At 41.8% G+C, this 22932-nt stretch overlaps 1 long non-coding RNA gene across 1 annotated transcript in view; it reads right to left on the bottom strand.

The window, feature by feature from the left end:
* The window catches only part of LOC132392334 (uncharacterized), a 51495-nt gene extending 29091 nt beyond the window's left edge, over positions 1-22404 (bottom strand). The window contains exons 1-2 of the long non-coding RNA XR_009511497.1: positions 22372-22404; positions 20997-21077 (exon numbers count right to left, since the gene is read on the bottom strand). This is a non-coding gene — a long non-coding RNA (uncharacterized LOC132392334). The remainder of the gene's footprint in view (positions 1-20996; positions 21078-22371) is intronic.
* Positions 22405-22932: the final 528 nt, after the last annotated feature.

The following is a 22932-nucleotide window of genomic DNA, read 5'->3' as shown; positions in this document are numbered from 1 at the left end:
TAATCTATAACGCCATACCTTCAACCTCCTTTACTCCAGGGAAAACGCACCCAGCTGATCCAATCTCTCTTTATATCTCAAGCCCAGCAGTCCCAGGCAACATAAGGCCATAAACTATAAGGCATAGGCCTCTTGATCATGGCTGATTTATGTTCCATTTCAACTCCATTCTACTTCCTTCTTTCTGTAACGTTTGACACCCTCACTAATCAAGAACCTATCTACTTCCTCTTTGAATATACCCAATGACATGATCTCCATAGCCCTCTCTGGCATTGAATTCCACCCTTTCAGCATCCTCTGGCTAAAGATATTTCTCCCCATCTCTGTTGAAAAGGGACAATCCTTCTAGTCTGAGACTATGCCCTTTGGTTCCAGACTGACCCACTACTGGAAATATTCTCTTTACATCTACATTATCATGGCCTTTTATATCCTTCCAGCCTTGCAAATATTTTCAGTGCACTCTCCTATCCAGAATCAAAATCAGGTTTATTATCACATAGATATGTCATAAAATGTATTATTTTGTGGCAGCATTATAGTGCAAAATGAAATTACTGTAAGCTACAATAATGCGTGCAAAAGAGGAATAAGATGTAGTATTCATAGGTTCATAGACAGTTCAGAAATCTGAAGGTGGGGGGGAATAGCTGTTCCTGAAATATTTGCCATGCATCTTCACTCCTCTGTGAGTTTGAGGAGATTTGGTATATCACCAAAGACTCTGGTATATTTTCACAGATGTACTGTGGGAGCTGGCTGACTGGTTGATTAACCATCTGCTACAGGGACTCCAATGTGCAGAATCAAAAGAGACTGCAAAAGATAGTAGACTCAGCCAGTTTCATCACGTACGCGAACCTCTTGAGGACATCTCCAAAAGGCAGTGCCTCAAGAAGGTAGATTCATCATTAGGGATCCTCTTGTCATCAGCTAGGACAAGGTAAATTCTCACAAGTTAACACAACAAAATGCTGGAGGAACTCAGCAGGTCAAGCAGCATCTATGGAGAGGAATAAAGAGCCAAGGTTTCAGGCCAAGACCCTTCACTAAGACCTTGGCCTGAAATGTTGCCTCTTTATTCCTCTCTGTAGCTGCTGCCTGACCTGCTGAGTTTCTTCAGCATTTTGTGTGTGTTACTCTGGATTTCCAGCATCCGCAGAATCTCTTGTATCCCACAAGTTATTTCATTCACATATCTAGCTCTTGCATCTATTCAAACCTCACGTTCACTCTTCCTTAATATAAGCTCCCTCCCTCAATTCCCTTCCCCTCTGCCTTTCTACCTTGTTCTCTCTCCATTTTCCCTCTCTCTCATTCTGTCTTAGTAGCAGCCCCTTGCCTTGCTCTATTGAAGCAGACATTAACTGACTTTGTTTTCAGTCAACGGCAGGGGATGTTGTAAAATATACCAGCCTGCATTCTAAATTCTGCCTAGGGTTGCTGGAGTGGTGTAGACATTTCCTTCAGGGTGGTCTACTAAGCTGTGACTAGAATAACAAGTGGAGTGATCAATGTATGGAGTGAAGGATACCCTGATCCCCTAAGACCCATCCTTAGGGGCAATATGCCTCTTGAAAGCTACAACTGGCTAGGAACAAATAAATAATGGTAACACTGGAACTTCTGATGGTCTCTGTGATGAGAGGCCTAGGCAAGGATGGTAAGAACCCAACTGTTGGAGTATCTGGCACTAGAATTGAAACGTGATTTCGAGGCTGAGAAGAGAACAGGGTCCTTGACCAGATGCTAGACAAGAACCTGACGAGATAAGACAAGAATCCAAACAAGACAGAAATCCTAAATGCAATCACAGACTGAATCAAAGTTGAGTTTGAGTTCAGGTGCTCTTTGAATATCCAAATCTTGCAACAAATCAAGGCAGCCAATTAGTGGAGCAGACCCCAAATCTTTAAAGGGAACACAGCAGTTATCCATACCCCAGAGAACTGGAGAGTCTAAGCCCTGGAGGTTATCAGGGTCGGGTGCATACCATAACAGTCTTGTGCGAAGCACACAGTTTTGATTGCAGCAAAGGATGAAAGGAAGGGTTAGTGTTCAGTACAGCAGAAAGTTGTGAGTGCTTCAAGTGTGTTGTCTATGAATGCTGGTTCATGTCATTGGCTATTTAATTAACCTTCTTTTCAGGAGAACATAGCTTCTTCCTTCTTAAAGACTTCTTTTTGGCTGAGTATGGGAGCTAACATGGCCACTGGAGTGTAGTGAGCGAGAGGCTGCACTCTGGAGAAGCCTGAAATTGACCGATAGAGAAATAGATGTACCTGACTAGAGAGCATTAGTGGCCTCCTCAACGACACAGAGATCAGAAAGGTATGAGATGTGACACATCCAGCAGCTGCAGAGTCTAGAATCACCTTCACTTCTACTTAGGGGCAGAACAAGCATGTGAGAGTTTGCCCATGTGGCTTTATGAGGTCACAGTCAGCATGAGAGTGACCCTATAGAAACCTTTGGTTGCTCAGGAGGCATCTTTTATTCATCTGTGTCCTCATGTTAGGTCTGAACAAGAAGTATCAGAAGGCAGTTCTGCGTTTGTTTGAAAAGACACGTCAATGGTCAGTACAAGCAGTGTGTAAAATAACCTGTCTATAAGGTGACATAACTATGAACTGGTTCATGCCATTGGTTTGTAAATTAATTTTATTGTTCTCCTGCAGCCTTGATAAAAATTGCTTCTTCTGCAAATGAAGAAACCAACTTGCTTGAAAGAATCACACACAATAAAGTTTGGGAGTTGCACCACTGCCTGGACAGGATTAACTCCAGAAAAAATAGCAGAACAAGTCAACACAACAGTATCAGCTAAAAGTGACAATGAATAAATATTGACACCTGAAGCATTCCCAAAATTACTTCACTCTTTGCTAATGCAGGAGCTCCCAGGAGCCTATTGTACATGGGGGATGAGGACCCACACCTCTGAAAGGTAGGTGTGGAAGGCATCTCCTCCAGTTGCAGAGAGGATGCTCCAAGCCTCTACATTTAATTTACAATTTATTAATTTTCTAAGACAGTGCACTCAAATATCAATCTGCCAGAAGCAAGCCCAAAATGAAGAACTATTTATAAATGCTGAAAATATGAAGCAAAATCATACTTGGGTTATTGTTTCTGAATTCAAATGGCTATATAACTGTACGTGCATCTCTGTGTTCAGCTCACCAGTGCAGAGATGCCTTCACCTTGTTGGCTGTAGCATTACATTTCCAATTAGCACTTTCACTGAATTACTTGTGCCACCTCCTCCTCTGGCTGTTTTCTTAGCTCAATATTATCTACTAGTCTGTGGTACCATGGTGTCAAGGGATTTTCAAAGGAAATATATTTTATTGTGAGCCCTTATTAAATTCACATACTGAAGGACCCTACAGAGATACCAGTGCCCCCTGCTGCCTATTCAGCTCTGTGGAGGAACAGCAGCATAGCCCTTTATTAGGGTCTACTGCAGGAAATTTAAATTGAAATAAAAAACTAGGAAAGTTTTAGGGAAAGTTTAGAAACTAGGAAAGTTTAGGAAAGATGAAACAAGTTAATAATGGTGTTTAGGTAGTAAATCACTGTTTTAAATACACCAGAGTAGATTTCACATACCGGAATATAACTGAAAACACTTGAATATATTTGATGTTTAGTGTAATACATGAAGGGAAAGTGGATTGGATCAACACTGAGAAGATTACAAATCAGGTTGGTAGAAATCTAGTGGAGCTATTTGCATTTTCGATGATAGTATATCAGCTTTATTATTCATTAATCTCCAATCTCTGATTTAAATTACTTCAAAAGTTCTGTACACCTTGAACAATGTTGAGTAAGTTACCAAGCTATCCGATCAGTTTTACACTGTCCTCCAATGCTGGAGCTACTTCCTTTGTGTTTTAATCTCAGCAAATACACGGAAGCATTAGCATGGTCAACAGGGTGAGATGCATCACTAGGTAGTGCAAAAAGAGAAAGAAAAATAGTAAGGTGGTGTATAAAGGTTCAGTGTCCATTCAGAAATCTGATGACAGAGAGGAAGAAGCTGTTCCAAAAGTGCTTAGTGTGTGTCTTCAGGTTCCTGTACCTTCTTGATGATAGCAATGAGCAGAGGGCATGTCCTGGATAAGGGAGGGGTCCTTAAAAATGGACAAAGGTGACACATCACTTTTTGAAGATGTCTTCATTGCTGAGTAGGCTAGTACCATGATGGAGTTAGAAACATAGAAACATAGAAAACCTACAGTACAATACAGGCCCTTCGGCCCAGAAGGTACAAGGGTTGCCCATAGCCCTCTAATTTTCTAAGCTCCATGTACCTAACCAAAAGCCTCTTAAAAGACCCTATCATATCTGCCTCCACCACCGTTGGTGGTAACCCATTCCACGTACTCACCACTCCCTGCGTAAAAAAAACTTACCCCTGACATCTCCATTGTACCTACTCCCCAGCATCTTAAACTTGTGCCCTCTTGTGGCGGCCATTTCAGCCCTGGGAAAAAGCCTCTGATGATCCACATGATCAATGCCTCTCATCATCTTATACACCTTTATCAGGTCACCTCTCGTCCTCCATCGCTCCAAGGAGAAAAGGCCCAGTTCACTCAATCTGTTCTCATAAGGCATGCTCCTGAATCTAGGCAACATCCTTGTAAAACTCCTCTGCACCCTTTCTATGGTTTCCACATCCTTCTTGTAGTGAGGCAACCAGAACTGAGCACAGTACTCCAAGTGGGGTCTGACCAGGGTCCTATATAGCTGCAACATTACCTCTCGGCTCCTAAATTCAATTCCACGATTGATGAAGGCCAATACGCCGTATGCCATCTTAACCACAGAGTCAACCTGTGCAGCTGCTTTGAGTGTCCTATGGACTCGGACCCCAAGATCCCTCTGATCCTCCACTCTGCCAAAAGTTTTACCATTAATACTATATTCTGCCATCACATTTGACCTACCAAAATGAACCACTTTGCACTTATCTGGGTTGAACATCTGCCACTTCTCAGCCCAGTTTTGCATCCTATCAATGTCCTGCTGTAACCTCTGATAGCCTTCCAAACTATCCAGAACATGGGGCAACTTATCAAATTCCTGGTTGAAATCCATATACACTACATGATGCACCATCAATAACTCACTCTGAGACGTAAAGGCGAGATATCGGCTTTCATTGACTGGAAGAAGGAACAAGCAGTAGTTGACCACCATACAACATCCTGGAGAATGAGGGCCGGGCTCAGGCCTCAATCGCCTTTATACAGGGGTCAGTGGGAGGAGCCGCAGGAGCAGTCAGCATGGGGCGTGTCCAGACAGGTATATGTCGTTCACCACACTACATCTAATGTTCTTCCTTCCTCAAGGTGTTTAGTCATATCCTCAAAAAAGTTTCAATCAGGCACGTAAGGCACGCCTGCCCTTGACAAAGCCATGCTGATTATTCCTAATCATATTATACCAAATGTTCATAAACTCTGCCTCTCAGGATCTTCTCCATCAACTTTGCAACTACTGAGGTAAGACTCACTGGTCTATCTTCCTGGGCTATCTTTACCCCTTTCTTGAATAAGTGAACAACACCAACAACCTTCCAATCCTCCGGAACCTCTCTTGTCCCCATTGATGATGCAACAATCAGCAGTCTCTTTTCTTGCCTCCCATAATAGCCTGGGGTACACCTCATCCTGTCCCGGCAACTTTTTCTTAATATCTACATGCTGAAGCTTTTCAGTCCTCTGAAAGTCATCATGACAATTGACAAGATCCTTTTCCATAGTGAATTATGAAGTAAAGTATTCATTAAGTATTTCTGCTATTTCCTTCGGTTCCATGCACACTTTCCCACTGTCACACTTGATAGGTCCTATTCTTTCACATCTTATCCTCTTGCTCTTCACATACTTGTAGAATGCCTTGGGATTTTCTTTAATCCTGCTCACCAAGGCCTTCTCATGGCCCCTCTGGCTCTCCTGATTTCCTTCTTAAACTCCTTCCCATCAGCCTTATAATCTGCTAGATCGCTAAAATTACTTAGCTCTTTGAACCTCTTGTAAGCTTTTCTTTTCTTCTTGACTAGATTTATTACAGCCTTTGTACACCACAGTTCCTGTACCCTACCATAACTTCCCTGTCTCATTGGAACATACCTGTGCAGAACTCCACACAAATATCCCCTGAACATTTGCCACATTTCTTCCATACCTTTCCCTGAGAACACTTGTTCCCAATTTAAGCTTCTAAGTTCCTGCCTGATAGCCTCATAATTCCCCTTACTCCAATTAAACACTTTTCTAACTTGTTTGTTCCTATCTCTCTCCAATACTATTGTAAAGGAGATAGAATTATGATAACTATCTCCAAAATGCTCTCCCACTGAGAGATCTGACACCTGACCAGGTTCATTTCCCAATACCAAATCAGGTACAGTCTCTCCTCTTGTGGGCTTATCTAGATATTGTGTCAAGAAACCTTCCAGAACACACCTAACAAACTGCACCCCATCTAAACCCCTTGCTCTAGAGAGATGCCAATAGATAATTGGAAAATTAAAGTCTCCCATCACGACAACTCTTATTATTACACCTTTTCAAGATCTGTTTCCCTATCTGCTCCTTGATATCCCTGTTACTGTTGGGCAGCCTGTAAAAAACACCCAGTAAAGTTATTGACCCCTTCCTGTTCCTAACCTCCACCCACAGAGACTCCGTAGACAATCCCTCCATGACGTTCACCTTTTCTGCAGCCGTGACACTATCTCTGATCAACAGTGCCATGCCCCCACCGCTTTTGCCTCCCTCCCTGTCCTTTCTGAAACATCTAAAATCCGGCACTTGAAGTAACCATTCCTGTCCCTGAGCCATCCAAGTCTCTGTAATTACCACCATATCATAGCTCCAAGTATTGATCCACGCTCTAAACTCATCCACTTTGTTCACAATACTCCTTGCATTAAAATAGACACATCTCAAACCGTTGGTCTGAACATGTCCCTTCTCTATCACCTGTCTATCCTCCCTCACACTCTGTCTCCAAGCTTTCTCTATTTGTGAGCCAACCACCTCTTCCCCAGTCTCTTCAGTTTGGTTCCCATCCCTCAACAATTCTAGTTTAAACTCTCCCCTGTAGCCTTAGCAAAGCTCCCCGCCAGGATATTGGTCCTCCTGGGATTCAAGTGCAAACTTTCCTCTTTGTACAGGTCACACCTGCCCCAAAAGAGGTCCCAATGATCCAGCAATCTGAATTCCCGTGTTGCATGGAGCGACTGAGGAGAACCCAAGTGCAGGACACAGGCCCAGTGATGGAGTTGGGATGCTTGTGCAGACATGAATGTTGAACAGCAACAGAAGGAATCTTGACATGGAGCTCTGATATGGAGTCTTGACATGAAGACGGGGTTTTTAGGGAATATCTTGAGACTGCAGCTAAACCTAGAACTAATGGTTCTAAGCAGTTGGGAAATGAAGTTATCACACGGGAATAGACCAACGAACTGCCAACCAGTGGTTGTGACGCCAGAGTTCTTATACCGTCGTACTTGATGGAGATCAGGTGTGTTGTCATCAAGCGAGTTAGCAGTAAATGGGAAATTAATGTTTGGAATTGAGGCATAACTGAAGGAGATTAGGGGCAAGATAGGGGATTGGCATTCGGGAGCATGGCACCCTGCCCCCTGCTCCAATCCCTCAGCCACACATTTATCCTCCACCTCATTCTATTCTTATACTCCCTGTCACATGGCAAAGGCCGTAATCCCAAGATTACTACCTTTGAGGTCCTGCTTCTCAACTTCCTTCCTAACTCCCTGTAGTCTGTTTTCAGGACGTCTTCCCTTTTCCTACCTATGTCATCTGTACCAATATGCACCACGACCTCTGGCTGTTCTCCATCCCAATGCAGGATATTGTGGACGTGATCAAAAACAACTCAGTTGGCTGAGTTTGCTGCTTTCTGATCCTGTGCAGTGGCCTCTCCATAGCTGACAGTGATGCAACCTGTTAGAATGCTCCCCACAGTCCATCGGTAGAATTTGCTTGAGTATTGGATATTCGCTTCCTGGAATAGGGGATCTCATGTTTTGCCAATCTCGGCTTCCTAAGCATAGCAGCTGTCATTTGCAAGTTCAAACAGTGTACGTTAAAATTCAAACCGTATGATTTGTTTAGCTTCCAGTTGTAAATGGGAGCCAGTTTTCAGTTCTTACAATGTAAATGGAAAGCAGTAATCAGCTTGAAGTTAAGAACACAGGGTCAGCTTATAGAGCAGACTGCAAGGCCATAATCCTGTCTAACTGCTCAAGAGGTGCAGTATAGGACAATGGCTTGTTTCAAAACAGATAACACCAGCTAAGTTACTTAGCTCAAAGAAGCTTGCAGAGCAGTGGGAAACAAATCAAGTAGCCTATCAATAACAGATCTGTTAATAAGTTGGGAGTTTTATGTACTCAAAGAAATTAGCTTCACAGTATAAATGGTGGGTAGCTGGGACCTGTGTCTCCAAAAAGCTTTTAGACCTTTTGTGTAAAAATTGAAAACTGGATCACTTGACTGTCTTTCAGGCAGAGGCTAAAAAGCAAAGCTCCAGAGATTAGGATGACAAAGAGGTGGTCATGTGATTGCTCCAAGTTAGTAGAATGGGCTGTGTTCAAGGACTCATCTGTGGGTCTGAATGGTTGTCACAGACTTTATTAAAGTTGTAGATGAGTGTATCGCCCTAAGTCATTCAGGATCTTCGCCAACCAGAAGCCCTGGATGAACCATGAGTTTCGCAAACTGCTGAGGGCTAGGTTAGAGGCATTCAAGTCTGTTGACCAAGAAAGTTACCAAAAAGGCCCAGGTACAGTCTCCAGAAAACTAACTCACAGGTGAAGAGGAATTCCTGACTAAACTTAAATCAACAAAGGATGCTCAACATTTGTGGCAGGATTTGAATATGATTACCTCTCATAGTAAAATCAAGAGACAAAGGCATCAATAGGGTTTCACTTCCAGGTGAGCTCAATGTCTTCTATGCTTCTTTGATTGACAAAGCATGGAGGAACCATCACGAACTGCCTCAGCCCCCAATAATCCTGCAATTTTAGTCTCTGAGGCTGATGTGCAAGCAGCTATCAGGGGGGTGAACCCACAAAAAGCATCCAGCCAAGACGGGGTACCTGGCCATATATCTAAACAGTTGTGCTGATCAACTGGCTGGAGTGTTCACTGAGATCTTTAACCACTTGCTTTGGTGATCTGAGGTACCCATCTGCTTCAAGCAGTCTTCAGTTATACTGGCGCCTAAGAAGAACGTGGTAACATGCCTCAGTGACTATCGTCCATAGCAACAAAATGTTGTGAAAGATTTGTTATGAAACATATCAACTCCTGCCTACAAAGTGATTTGGATCCACTCCTATTTATCTACCAGCACAATAGGTCCATAGCAGATGCCATTTTATTGGCTCTTCACTCAACCCTGGAATGTCTGAAGAGTGAAGAAGCATACTTCAGGATGCTCTTTATCAACTAAAGCTCAGCATTCAAAACCATCCTCAAGATCTTGGCTTCTATAACTCCTTGTGCAATTGGATCCTTCACTTGCAGACCCCAGTCAGTTCAGATTGGCACCGACATCTCCTCTACAATCTCCATCAGCACAGGTGCAGACAAGGCTGTGTGCTTAGCCTCCTGCTTTATTTGCTTTGCACTTATGACTGTGTGACTAAGCACAGCTACGAAGCCTCATTGTCTGCTGACAACACCACTGTCATAGGCCAAATCAAAGATGGTGATGAATCATTATTGAGCAGGGAGATTGAAAATTTGGTTGGGTGATGTCATCACAACAACCTCTTACTCAGTGTGAGCAAGACTGAGGAACTGATTATTAACTTCAGGAGGAGGAGACCTCTGATGAGGACTGGCTCATCTGGAGGTGAAATATCCCAGCTATTCATAATGTTGGGCTTCACCTTATAGGAAGTAATGGCCTTCAAACTCTGCCAGAGCTGATGTGCATCTGATTTTGTCCCTAGCTCAAAAGGAGTTGTTTTCTGAATGTACAACAGCCATTTCATTTCTACTCAGTCCAATCTCTTGCTTATGGACAAGTTTCAGCCTTTTCCACGAGAACCATGTACTACAATATTATTTGATAACACTTGTATCTATCCTACCCAAACACTAAAGGAATGCAAGGATAGAATGAAGACTACCCAGACTGAGAATGTGCTGATTTCAGTATATCAATCTGTGTTAATTTCAAAGCAGCCCACAGTAGGGAAGGTGTATAAACATCAGCATGGCAATTGAGATAGTTTGCCAATGAGATATCAATCACTTCCATTAGTCAGCAACCTGTTATGCATATTCTATGAGTAATCTAAATACACAGATTAAGAATTCATGTTAAGAGTAAAGCATGTTAACTCATTCAATAAAGCACCCATCTGTTTCTGATACTGGTATTGAAGTCTTAAAAGAAAGCTTAATTTTAAACGTTGGCTTTAATAAAAGTAATTATCCCTGAGCACCTGAGGTAAATGCAGACATTTACTAGGTAGTAATGACAGTGGTCACTTATTTAAAGAAACAGATCTATTGGTGGTACAGAGGCTAGGATTTCCCATTCAAACCCAGGTATCCACTTCAGAGGACAGATAAATGTCAAAAGTCTTGGTATGTTCAGATAGCTAACGAAAAATGAGTTTCCTTCTTTGGAGCACCTCATGAACCAGTGGAACCTCAATTGTCAATTGGTGATGCAATGACAGCACAGAGTTCATTGCAATATATTAATCCTTCCATTGTATCATCCACACTTACTCACTAATCATCTCAACTTCCACACCTGATATTTGATTTTGTTTTACAATTAAGATCAATGCTGTTGTTGGCAGACAAGTACAAGACCTGTTCTAAATTTAGTGTGACAAATGATGTTGCTAGTTGCAATTATTCAGTTGTTTCTGGTTCATTAAATCATTCAGTCTTCCATATAATAATTACTACTATACTTCTGTTCAGTAGGTAGTTGGGCAAAAAAATTATTGAAAGCATCAGTTTGTAACCTCAATTATGGGAGAAACTTCCTTCATTAAAAGACGACAAATCTTTCGAATTTTCCGTGCTGATGAGATTACTAAAGCTTTCAGCACAAAGAGAGGGCAGTTAAGTGAATTGCATGATTATGCTTAAAATGGGTGTGTGGTACTATGGTGTGGTGAACTACATATACCTGTCTGGACACGCCCCCCTGCTGACTGCTCCTGTGGCTCCTCCCACAGACCCCTGTATAAAGCGATTGGAGGCATGGCTCCTTCCTCAGTCTCCAGGATGTCGTATGGGGATCTCTTGCTGTTGACTGCTCTCTTCCAGTGAATAAAAGTCTTAATAAGCTGGTAAGGAAGGCGGGCTCTGTCGTGGGCACAGAACTGGAGAGTATGACATCAGTGGCAGAGCGGAGGGCGCTGAGTAGGCTACGGTCAATCATGGAAAACCCTGAACATCCTCTGCACTGCACCATCCAGAGACAGAGAAGCAGCTTCAGTGGCAGGTTGCTGTCAATGCAATGCTCCTCAGACAGGATGAAGAGATCATTACTCCTCAACGCCATTCGGCTCTACAATTCAACCACCAGGGGCAAGACATGTTAAAGTGCCGGGGTTAGGACTGAGCTTAAATTACCACTCAATGCACTTTAGTAAACTTTTAAGAACTTTTTAAAAGCTATTTATTAATGCTTTTTGGGAGGGTGATTTTAGATGCATATCATATTTATACTGAGTTAAATACTGTATGTAATTAGTTTTGCTACAATAAGTGTATGGGACACTGGAAAAATGTTGACTTTCCCCTTGGGGATGAATAAAGTATCTATCTATCTATCTATCTAAAAGCCTATATCTCGTCTCACGTCTCCGAGAGTTATTGATGGTGCATCATATGGTGACATTATTGCACTAGTATTGGGGAGGAGGCTGGTATTTGGAAGCATTAGTTGAAATCTTCACTCCCACCTCAATGCTGGATGCAGAATTTAAATTCAAGTTACAAAAAAAATAATAACTGTAAGCATGAAACCAGTGAAGTGTTCTAAATACCCAAATTCCTTCAGGGCAGGAAATCTGCAATCCTTAGCCTATTTGTCTTACATGTGTTTGACTATTCAGTTGAGTGGAATTTAGGAACAGGCAATAAATGTGAAAATTGTGACATCCTGCAAGGAAGCCAGCAAACTGAAATGACGGACATTAGACGGGCCTTCTCCTGCTTCACATCCCCAATAAAACTTGAAAGATCTTTGATAAGTTAGTTGCTACACTTGGTCATTTTATTGCTGCAGTAGAATTAATGGTGATTTTAAGTGCCAGTGTGGGAAAGAAGTGGAAATCCAAATCTATCCAAGACAGTGCAAACTGATGATAATTCAAACAGTTATAAAATGTGACCGTGCACTGATAGAATTGAATGCTTCAGATGAGGAAATTCAGGAAAGAGCCACACAGGTGTTATAATAAATAGTCAGTGGTAATAAAACATCAGTAATCCGATGGTGACATTTTTATCTGATGATAGTCTTCGATGAAGTAAGCCTTGTAGCTGTAAATAAATTCTATCACCTCCAACATCTTTACCAAAACCGTTAGTTCAGAGAATTGTTTCTGAATTAAGCTGTATCTGAACACTTTTATGAATCTCATTTAAAAAATCTGTTTTACTACATTAAATTGTCAGTGATTTGACCATCTGACAGATTATTTAGCAATATCTTTGATCTTTACATGAAGGAGGAAGTGTCTAATCATAAGATATTGCTTCAAGGATTTGCATTGAAATATTGCATTTCTTCAGCTCAGGATGTCAATGAATATGTTGCAACCATTGCTGGTACTTTTGAAAGATAAGTTAGGAAGTCTGGCTGCATAATGACGCAGAGCAAGCGCCTACAAAAGCAGGGAAGAAGTAAACATGTAGCCTGTTCCAGGGCTGTAGGAATCGATGGACAAATATTGCTCAAGAAATGTTCTGATGAGTGTTATATTTGAATGCACACAATATACGGAATAAGGGAGATGATCTTGTAGCAGTTACAGATGGGCAGGTATGACGTTGTGGACATCACTGAGGCATGGCTAAAAGATCATAGTTGGAAGCATAACATCCAAGGGTACACATTGTATTGAAAGAACAGGCTGGTAGGCAGAGGGTTCAGTGTGCCTCTATTGGTAAAAATACATAAATTCAAATCCACAGAAAGAGGGGACGTTGGGTCGGAAGTTGTAGAATTCTTTGGTGAAGAGTTAAAACACTGCAAGACTAAAAATACCATGATGGGAGTTATATACAGCCCTCTGAACAGTAGTCAGGATGTGGGATGTAAACCAATACAGAGATAGAAAAGGCATGTAATAAGTGCAATGTTATGATAGTCATGGGGGATTTTAATATTCAGGTAGATTGGGAAAATCAAGTTGTTGCTGGATCCCAAGAGAGGGAATTTGTAGAATGAGATAGCTTTTTAGAGCAGCTTGTGATTGAGCCCATTAGGGGAAATGCAATTCTGGATTTGGTGTAGTGAACTGAACCAGATTATATTAAGGAGTTTAAGGTAAACGTATCTTTAGGAGGCAGTAATCACTATGATAGAATTTACCCTGCAGTTTGAGAGGGAGAAGGGAAAGTAGGTGTATCGATATTATAGTGGATTAAAAAGGAAATTATAGAGTTCGGAAAGAGGAGCTGACCAAAGTTTTTTGGAAGGGGACACTGTCAGGGAAGACGGCAGAACAGCAGTGGCTGATCTGTGTCAATTCAGAAGGTGCAGGGTAGATAAATCCGAAGATGAAAAGGTATTCCAAAGGGAGGATCAGGCAACTGTGACTGACAAGGGAGGTCAAAGATGAAAAAAGAAGAGAGTGTACATAATATAGCAAAAAGTGAGTGGGAATTTAGAGGATGAGAAAGCTTTAAAAACCAACAGCAAGCAACTAAAAAGCCATATGGAGAGATTAAATATGAAGGTAAGCTAAACAATATTATTAAAGAAGATACTAAAAGATTTTTCAGATAGATAAAGAGTAAAAGAAAGGCAAATTTGGATATCGGACTGCTGGAAATTGACACTTCAGAGATCATAATGGGGACAAAGAAATGGCAGATAAACTGTGGAAGACTTCAGTTGTATGCCAGAAATTTGAGAGTATCATGGAGCAGAAGTGAGCGTAGTTTCTACTACTATGGAGAAGGTGCTTGTGAAGCTACAAGGTCTGAGGGTAGAAAAGTCACCTGAACCAAATGGACTACACCCCTAGGGATCTGAAAGAAGTGATTGTGCAGGCACTAATAATGATTTTTCAAGAATCAGGAATGGTTCTGGAAAATTGTAAATGTTACTCCACTCTTTAAGAAGGGAAAAAGGCAAAAGAAAAGAAATTATAGACTTACCTCAGTGTTTGGGAATCCATTATTAAGGATGAATATTCAGGGTAGTTGAGCATGATAAAAAAGTGGTTGGTTGCTAAGTTGATGAAAAAGATCATGGGAAGCAGGAATTATGAACATTTGGAGAAGCATAGTATGATTAGGAATAGTTAGCACGGCTTTGACAAAAGCAGGTTGTGCCTTATGAGCGAGATTGAATTTTTTGAGGATGTGATTAAACACGTTGATGAAGATAGAGCGGTAGATTTAGTGTAAATGGATTTCAGCAAGGCACTTGATAGGGTACCCCATGCAAGGCTTATTGAGAAAGTAAGGAGGCATGGGATCTAAGGGGATATTACTTTGTGGATCCAGAATTGGCCTGCCCACAGAAAGCAAAGAGTGGTTGTAGATGGGTCATATTCTGCATGGAGGTTGGTGACCAGTGATCTACCTTGGGGATTTGTTCTGGGACCCCTTCTCTTCATGAGTTTTATAATTGACCTGGATGAGGAAATAGAGGGATGGGTTAGTAAATTTGCTGATGACACAAAGGTTGGGTGTGTTGTGGATAGTGTGGAGCAATGTCAGAGGTTACAGCAGGACAGTGATAGGATGCAAAACTGGACTGAGAAGTGGCAGATGGAGTTCAACCCACATAAATGTGAAGTGGTTCATTCTGGTAGGTCAAATATGATGGCAGAATATACTATAAATAGTAAGACTCTTGGCAGTGTAGAGGATCAGCAGGATCTTGGGGTCCAAGTCCATAAGACACTCAAAGCTGCTGCGCAGGTTGACTCCGTGGTTAAGAAGGCATACGGTGCAATTGGCTGGGGGATTGTGTTTAAGAGCTGAGAGGTAATGCTAAAGCTATATAGAACCCTGGTCAGACCCACTTGGAGTACTGTGCTCAATTCCGGTTGCCTCACTACAGGAAGGATGTGGAAACTATAGAATGGGTGCAGAGGAGATTTACTAGGATGTTGCCTGGATTGGAGAGCATGCCATATGAGAATAGGTTGAGTGAACTCGGCCTTTTCTCCTTGGAGTGACAGAGGAAGAGAGGTGACCTGATAGAGGTGTATAAGATGATGAGAGAGAGGTGTTGATTGTGTGGATAGTCAGAAGCTTTTACCCCAGGGCTGAAATGAGTAACATGAGAAGGCACAGTTTTAAGGTGGTTGGAAATTGGTACAGAGGTGATGTCAAGGGTAAGTGTTCTATGCAGAGAGTAGTGAATGCATGGAATGTGTTGCCAGCGACAGTGGTAGAGGTGGATACAATAGGGTCTTTTAAGAGACTCCTGGATAGGTACCTGGAGCTTAGAAAAATGAGGGATATGGGTAACCTTGGGTAATTTCTAAGTAAGTACATGTTCAGCACAGCATTGTGGGCCGAAGGGTCTGTATTGTGCTGTAGGTTTTCTATGTTTCTATGACCCATTTCAATGTTACTGAAAAGAGTGCATTACCGTTTTGGAGTATTTTGCCATGCTCAAGTTGGCCATTTGTCAATTCCCTGCAAAAAGATTACCTGGATTTTGGGATGTTTTGGGAAGTACAATACCAATAAAATATTCTTCTTCCTTATGAATCCAGACTTAGCTATTCTTCAAATGGATTTGCTATTTCATACTTAGCACTTCCTGTCCTTTATTACCTGTAATGATATTCCTCAATAAGAAGTACCAGAACAGCCATTTAGCTTAGCAATTGAACCAACTCAGTGTAAGAAGCATTAGCTGATTCTGCTTGATCGGCTGTTACTGATAGGCTGTGAAGCTTTTACAACCTTATTGTCCTGAATATATTGTCAGTCAATAAATTCAGAAAATATATGAAACAATACAAAATTAGAATTTGATTTTATAGTGAACTTAAATGGTGAGATTTCCTTTGTAAACCTTTCCTTGTCAAAGGAGTACGTGAAGGCTTTTGAAATCCTTGCACACAGACTATATAAAGTCAGAAAAGCCTGGTTTAACTTCTGAGTTGGAGATGTCAATTGCACATGGCATGATAAGGCATAAAGCTGATGCTATTAAAATCATCTATAGATTAGAATGTCGAATTGAAGGCCAGCGTGCTATTTAAGAAACCCCTTGATGGGTACATGGAGCTTAGAAAAGTAGAGGGCTATGGGTAACCCTAGGTAATTTCTAAAGTAAGTATATGTTCGGCACAGCATTATGGGCAAAGGGCCTGTATTGTGCTGTAGGTTTTCTATGGTTCTATGTGAAAATAGACTGAAGTCAGACTGGTTTACTCAAGAGGAAATCTTGTCTGACAAATCTGTTGGATTCCTTTGAGGAAATAACAGGCAGGATAGAAAAGGAGAGTCTGTGGATATTGCTTATGTGGATTTTCAGGCCTTGACAAGTTGCTGCACATGTGTCTGATTCGAGAAGAGCCCATGGTATGACAGGAAAAATACTAGCACCGATAAAAGATTGGTTGACAGGCAGGAGACAGAGTGGGAATAAAATAAATGATTCTGGTTGGCTGCCAGAGACTAATGGTGTTCTGCAGGGATTGGTATTAAGGCCTACAAAACAGCTGGATGAACTCAGCAGGTCGGGCGGCATCCGTTGAAAGAAGCAGTCAATGTTTCGGATCGAGACCCTTCGTACTTAATACCCTTGGTATTAAGGCTGTTTCTTTTCATGTTATATGTCAATGATTTGCATGATGGAATTGATGGTTTGTGTCTAATTTTGTGGATGATACAAAAATAGGTGGAGGGGAAAATAGTGTTGAGAAAGCAGGGAGTCTGCAGAAGAACTTAACCAGATAGGGAGTGTGCTGTCTTTGCGACAGTTATTTAGTTTATAATATTTTCGCTTAGTAATTCATTCAATAGTATTTTCTAGTTAGAATTAGAAGTGTTTAAAGTGTATTCATTGCATGTAAAATATATCGGCATGCGATGACGTCACATCCGGTTTCACCGCGTCTTGTGGGAAAACACCGGTTTGAAATTAGCGCGAGGGTGGGGGCTTTCCACGAGGCTCACCTGAGCAGAAGTTGTTTTGCAGGCATGAGAAATCACAGTGAGAGCAACGCTGTAAGTTAATAGATAATCGATATATTGAACTAAGATGTTAATGCCGATCCTGTTAGAAGTAACGACGGTAGATAATGTTTATGCTTTCGTTAGTTAAAGAGTCGCGGATAGTTTGCATGGAAGTGTATTTAAAGTAGTCAATGGAGCAGGTAAACTCTCCCTGTATACTGCACCTTAGTGTAATGTAGTTATAGTCACCTTTGCAAGTATTTACACTTGAAATGTGATATTAAGGAAGGAACAAATACTGTATCAATCTTGTATTGTTTTATCAACAGTTTTCACCATATGTTAATGTGAAGAGTGAACAGTAAATGGTTAATCTTACTGCGATCTGGTTTGCATTGGCTGTGGTTTATCCGGACGTTAAATTCGGCGTTCGTTACACCCGAAGGAGAACGTTACAGTGAAAAAGCGGCATTATCAGGTGTTTCAAGTGCTGCAATGTCAGCTCGATCCGGGATCAAGTCGATGGCGCCCAGCGACAAGGGCAGTAGAACGACATCAAGTAAGTCCACCCAGGCAAGAGCCAAGGCAGAAGCCGCCAAGGTGCGACTGCATTACGCCAAACAAGAAGCAGTTTTGAAAATGAAACAGGCCGCCCGAGAAGCCGAAATCCAGAAAGAAAAGGCTGCCAGAGAAGCCGAAGCGGCTGCCAGAGAAGCCGAAGCGGCCGCCCGAGAAGCCGAAATCCAGTTGGAAATGGCAAAAATATCGACAGAGTTGCAAGTGCTGCAGCTAGAAAGAGAAGGAGAAGCTGCCATGGCGGAAGCAAAGTACATAGAAGAAGCTGAAGGGTCACGTGATCTGACCGAAGTAAGATCTACTTTAGAAAGGACCAGACTGGAACGCACGAGCGACTATGTACAATATCAAACAGACAGGCAGGCTCGTCTCCCCTCTCCATACCTATTCGATAACTTCCCCAGCTACGAGGAACCTCAGAGAGTCACGATTGCATCACATCCATACGAGGAAGGAAATTTACCCTCACGGCTCCGTGATGAAGTCAAGAATGAAAGAACCGACAACGCTCCTTCACCCCCACAACAGGACGGCGGGGAGGGAGAGGTTCACTCCAGGACAACAATTGTCAGCTCGAACTGTACAGAAGTTTGTGGTCAAACTCAGTCAAGCTGTTCTTGTTCCGAGATCTGCCTCACTGAGGTGTACCCTAAAGAAGCACAACAAGACATTACCAAGTGTAAAGCAACCGATGAGACGCTAGGTCAGTCAGTTTTCGTTCAAACTGAGCACGGAAACAAACTTGCACAATCAGCTCAAGATACCATTTCTTTAAAAATCAAAGACACCAAGGTCTTCAGAGATGAAGCAAATAATGGGGTTGCCCCATTGCCTATCAGAGAACCACGCCAGCGCTCACCAGATAACAAAGAGCAGGCAGTCAAACGGTTCACGTCCTTACGGAAAACCCGGAAAAGGAAACCTGAGATGCAGCAACACACCCGATTGGCCCACGAGGTACTGTGCACCCTAATGGCACAGGTCACAGCCATTATAAACGCACAATCATTCCTACCTGTGTCTTCTGACCCAGAAAACCCCTTTATACTTTCGCCATCAACGCTCCTTACGCAGAAGGCAGGAGCACCTCCTCCACCAGGAGACTTCTCAGACAAGGATTTGTACACAAAGCAATGGAGACAAGTCCAGGCTCTGGCAAATCAGTTCTGGCCTCGCTGGAGACAAAAATATCTACCTTTGTTGCAACAGAGACAAAAGTGGACAGGACCCCACAGGAATCTGGCCAACGGCCAGAATCACTGCTACATTCCCTAGCGGGGATGGACATGTCAGGAAGATCAAATTGAAGACTACCGACCAAGGCGATGTGAAAATTTACCAAGGGCCAGTTACAGAAGTTATTCTACTTCTACCCAATGACTGATTAAGAGACTAAGTTTGTACTCTGCTCATTGTGACCTTACGAAGGTCAAGCGGGGAGTGTGCTGTCTTTACGACAGTTATTTAGTTTATAATATTTTCGCTTAGTAATTCATTCAATAGTATTTTCTAGTTAGAATTAGAAGTGTTTAAAGTGTATTCATTGCATGTAAAATATATCGGCATGCGATGACGTCACATCCGGTTTCGCCGCGTCTTGTGGGAAAACACCGGTTTGAAATTAGCGCGAGGGTGGGGGCTTTCCACGAGGCTCACCTGAGCAGAAGCAGTTTTACAGGCATGAGAAATCACAGTGAGAGCAACGCTGTAAGTTAATAGATAATCGATATATTGAACTAAGATGTTAATGCCGATCCTGTTAGAAGTAACGACGGTAGATAATGTTTATGCTTTCGTTAGTTAAAGAGTCGCGGATAGTTTGCATGGAAGTGTATTTAAAGTAGTCAATGGAGCAGGTAAACTCTCCCTGTATACTGCACCTTAGTGTAATGTAGTTATAGTCACCTTTGCAAGTATTTACACTTGAAATGTGATATTAAGGAAGGAACAAATACTGTATCAATCTTGTATTGTTTTATCAACAGTTTTCACCATATGTTAATGTGAAGAGTGAACAGTAAATGGTTAATCTTACTGCGATCTGGTTTGCATTGGCTGTGGTTTATCCGGACGTTAAATTCGGCGTTCGTTACACCCGAAGGAGAACGTTACAGGGAGAATGGGCAACGAGGTGGCATGTGGAATATAGTCAAGGGAAGTATATGGTCATGCACCTTGGTAGAAGGAATAAAGGCATAGACTATTTTCTAAATGGGGAGCAAATTCAAAAATCAGATTGAATTGGTGGTAAAAGAATGCAAATGAAATATTAGCTTTCATTTCAAGAGGACTGGGAATATAAGAGTAAGGATATAATGCTGAGGCTTTATAAGGCTTTGACCAGACCAGACGGAATATTGTGAGCAGTTTTGGGCCCCTTATCGAAGGAAAGATGTGCTGGCATTGGACGAGAGACACAGGAGCCTCACAAGAATGACTCCAGGAGTAAAAGGGTTAATCTGGTGGAAAGCTTAATGGTTCTGCGCCTGTACTCTCCAGCGTTTATAAAAATGAGGTGGGATCTCATTTTGAAAGGCCTAGATAGGGTGGATGTGGAGAAGATGATTCCTATATTGGGGGAGTCTAGGACCGGAAGGTACAGCTTCAAAATAGAGGAACATCTGTCTCTTTAGAACAAAGATGAAGAGAAATTTCTCAGCCAGATGGTGTTCAATTTGTGGAATTCATTGCCAGACACAATGAAGCCAGGTTATTTAAAGCACAGGTTGATAGGTTCTTGAGTAGTCAGGGTGTCAAAGGTTATAGGGAGAAAGCAGGAGGATAAGGTTGAAAGGAGTAATAAATCAGCCATGATGAACTCGCGGAGCAGGCTTGATGTGCCAAATGGCCTAATTCTGCTCCTTCGTCTTATGGTCTTATAGTCTATGCTCTTCACCTAAAACATTCACTCTGTCTCTCTTCCCATTGACGCAGTCTGGCCTATTGAGTATTCCCAGCATTTCTGTCTGTCAAGCTCCTGTCGTAGTAACAGTTTGAACTCACCTATGAATGATAATAGGGCCTTGGTTCAATGCACTGATTAGTAGACAAATTCACAAGTAACGCATTCCCTCTCAGAGAAGTCTGTGTAAAAAAAAGTGTAAGGTTGCCAGCGGTTCCCTCAGAGGCAAGACAATTACTAATCATCAGCTTATCTTGTGTGCATTATATGGCTGAATAATTGTGATTTGCCAAACAAAAGCAAGAAGATAATCAACTGAGCAAGAAATTATATTGCTATATTCACATATTTAATCACATATGGAAAAAGGAGGTGTGTAATGGTAAAAGTTAACAGGTTCAGATTTGTCAATAATTGCAAGAACCTCAATTTGGTTATATATATATATACTTCTTGAAATCAGAGCATTAGTTTGTGTTATTTGTGACCAGGTTCATGTAAAATACGTCTGTATTTACCTATCTGTTTGTGTAGATATCAGGGTTTAATAACAGAAATCAAGTGTCTGCTACCTAATCAGATGCATCTGGATTTATCTTGTATACTGATAGCTCAGGAATGAAAAGTAATGGAAGTTAGCAAAACGGGACATGATTGTGGAGGTTAAAATGTCCCCCACATTTCAGGACACTGTGCTTTTGACACATAAAGAAATGTTATCTGCCTTGGCATGTTTTAGTTGTTGACAATGTTAACCAATATACGTTTAACACCCTTCACCTCCAGCAGGCTTTCACTATGGAATGCTTTTTATTGACCACAGTTCTGCTTTCAGTTCTATTATTCCCAGCAAACTCATCATCAAACTCTGGAACCTTGGAGTAAATGCCGAACTCTACAATTGCATCGTTGACTTTCAGACCAACTGACCACAATCAGCAAAAACAAGAACAAACCTGTGCCATGATTATTCTGAACACTAGTGCTCCATTAGATTGTGTTCTCAGCCCCCTACTCTACTTTCTGTACTCTTATGACTGCATGGGCAGATATGCTCCAACTCCAGCTACAGTTTTGCAGATGATAACTCTGTAGTGGGCAGCATCTTAAATAACAATGAGTCAGAGCACATGAAGGAGGTAGGGAGCTTAATGACATGGTGTCATGACAACAACATTTCTCTCAAAGTAAACAAAACAAGAGTTAGTCATTGACTTCAAAGGTGGTGGGCAGAGGCAGTGCACATGCTCCCATCCATATCAATGATGTTGAGCTGGAGAGCTTCAAATTGCTGGTGTGAACATCGGCAATAGCCTGTTCAGGTCCGACCATGTTGATGACACAGCCAAGAAAACTCACCAATGCCTCTTCTTCTTCAGGTAACTAAAAAAATTGGTCCATTCCCATTTACACTTAACGGTTTTTATTAACAAAAACATTTTGTTTGGATGCATAATAGCTTGGTATGTGTCGCACCTCATTCTCAGATGTGGGCAAACGTGCCTGAAGGCCACCAGTTGAAAGCTGCCCAAAAGTTGTGAAGAAGAAAAGTATTTACAAATAGACAAATGAAAACAAACATGTACGTACAAAAATTTACAAATTTACATAGGCTTTCATTCACGATACACCTTGCCTTTAGCTTTCCAATATGATATTCACCTACAGTCAAATCCATCATCCACACCTCTCTAGCAAAGCCAGACTGAAGGTTTAAAACTGCCTCCACCTGACCTAGAAGGACCAGGAAATTCTACTGTTGATCAGAGCAGGGATGGAATCATGTGACCAGACCATAATAATAATTTCAGATGCACAATTGGGATATTTTGAAAAGGGGTTCTAATATCCTACAGTTTATTCCACAACAAATGCCTTAGTTAAACTCATAGATCATTGTCCATAGGCTCAGATGAATATAAAAGAATAACACCTCCCCCCCCCCAGTTGTGTTGCCAGTGTAGGCTGTAGTGTACCTGCCCACCTCTAACCAGGCATTATTTTACGACACCCCTTAGCGTCCCTTGGTTCTTTTGG

The sequence above is a fragment of the Hypanus sabinus genome, chromosome 4 (assembly GCF_030144855.1).
Source record: "Hypanus sabinus isolate sHypSab1 chromosome 4, sHypSab1.hap1, whole genome shotgun sequence".
Classification (NCBI taxonomy): domain Eukaryota; kingdom Metazoa; phylum Chordata; class Chondrichthyes; order Myliobatiformes; family Dasyatidae; genus Hypanus; species Hypanus sabinus.
The sequence above is the reverse complement of the archived record's forward strand: the minus strand, read 5'-3'. Positions and strand labels throughout refer to the sequence as shown.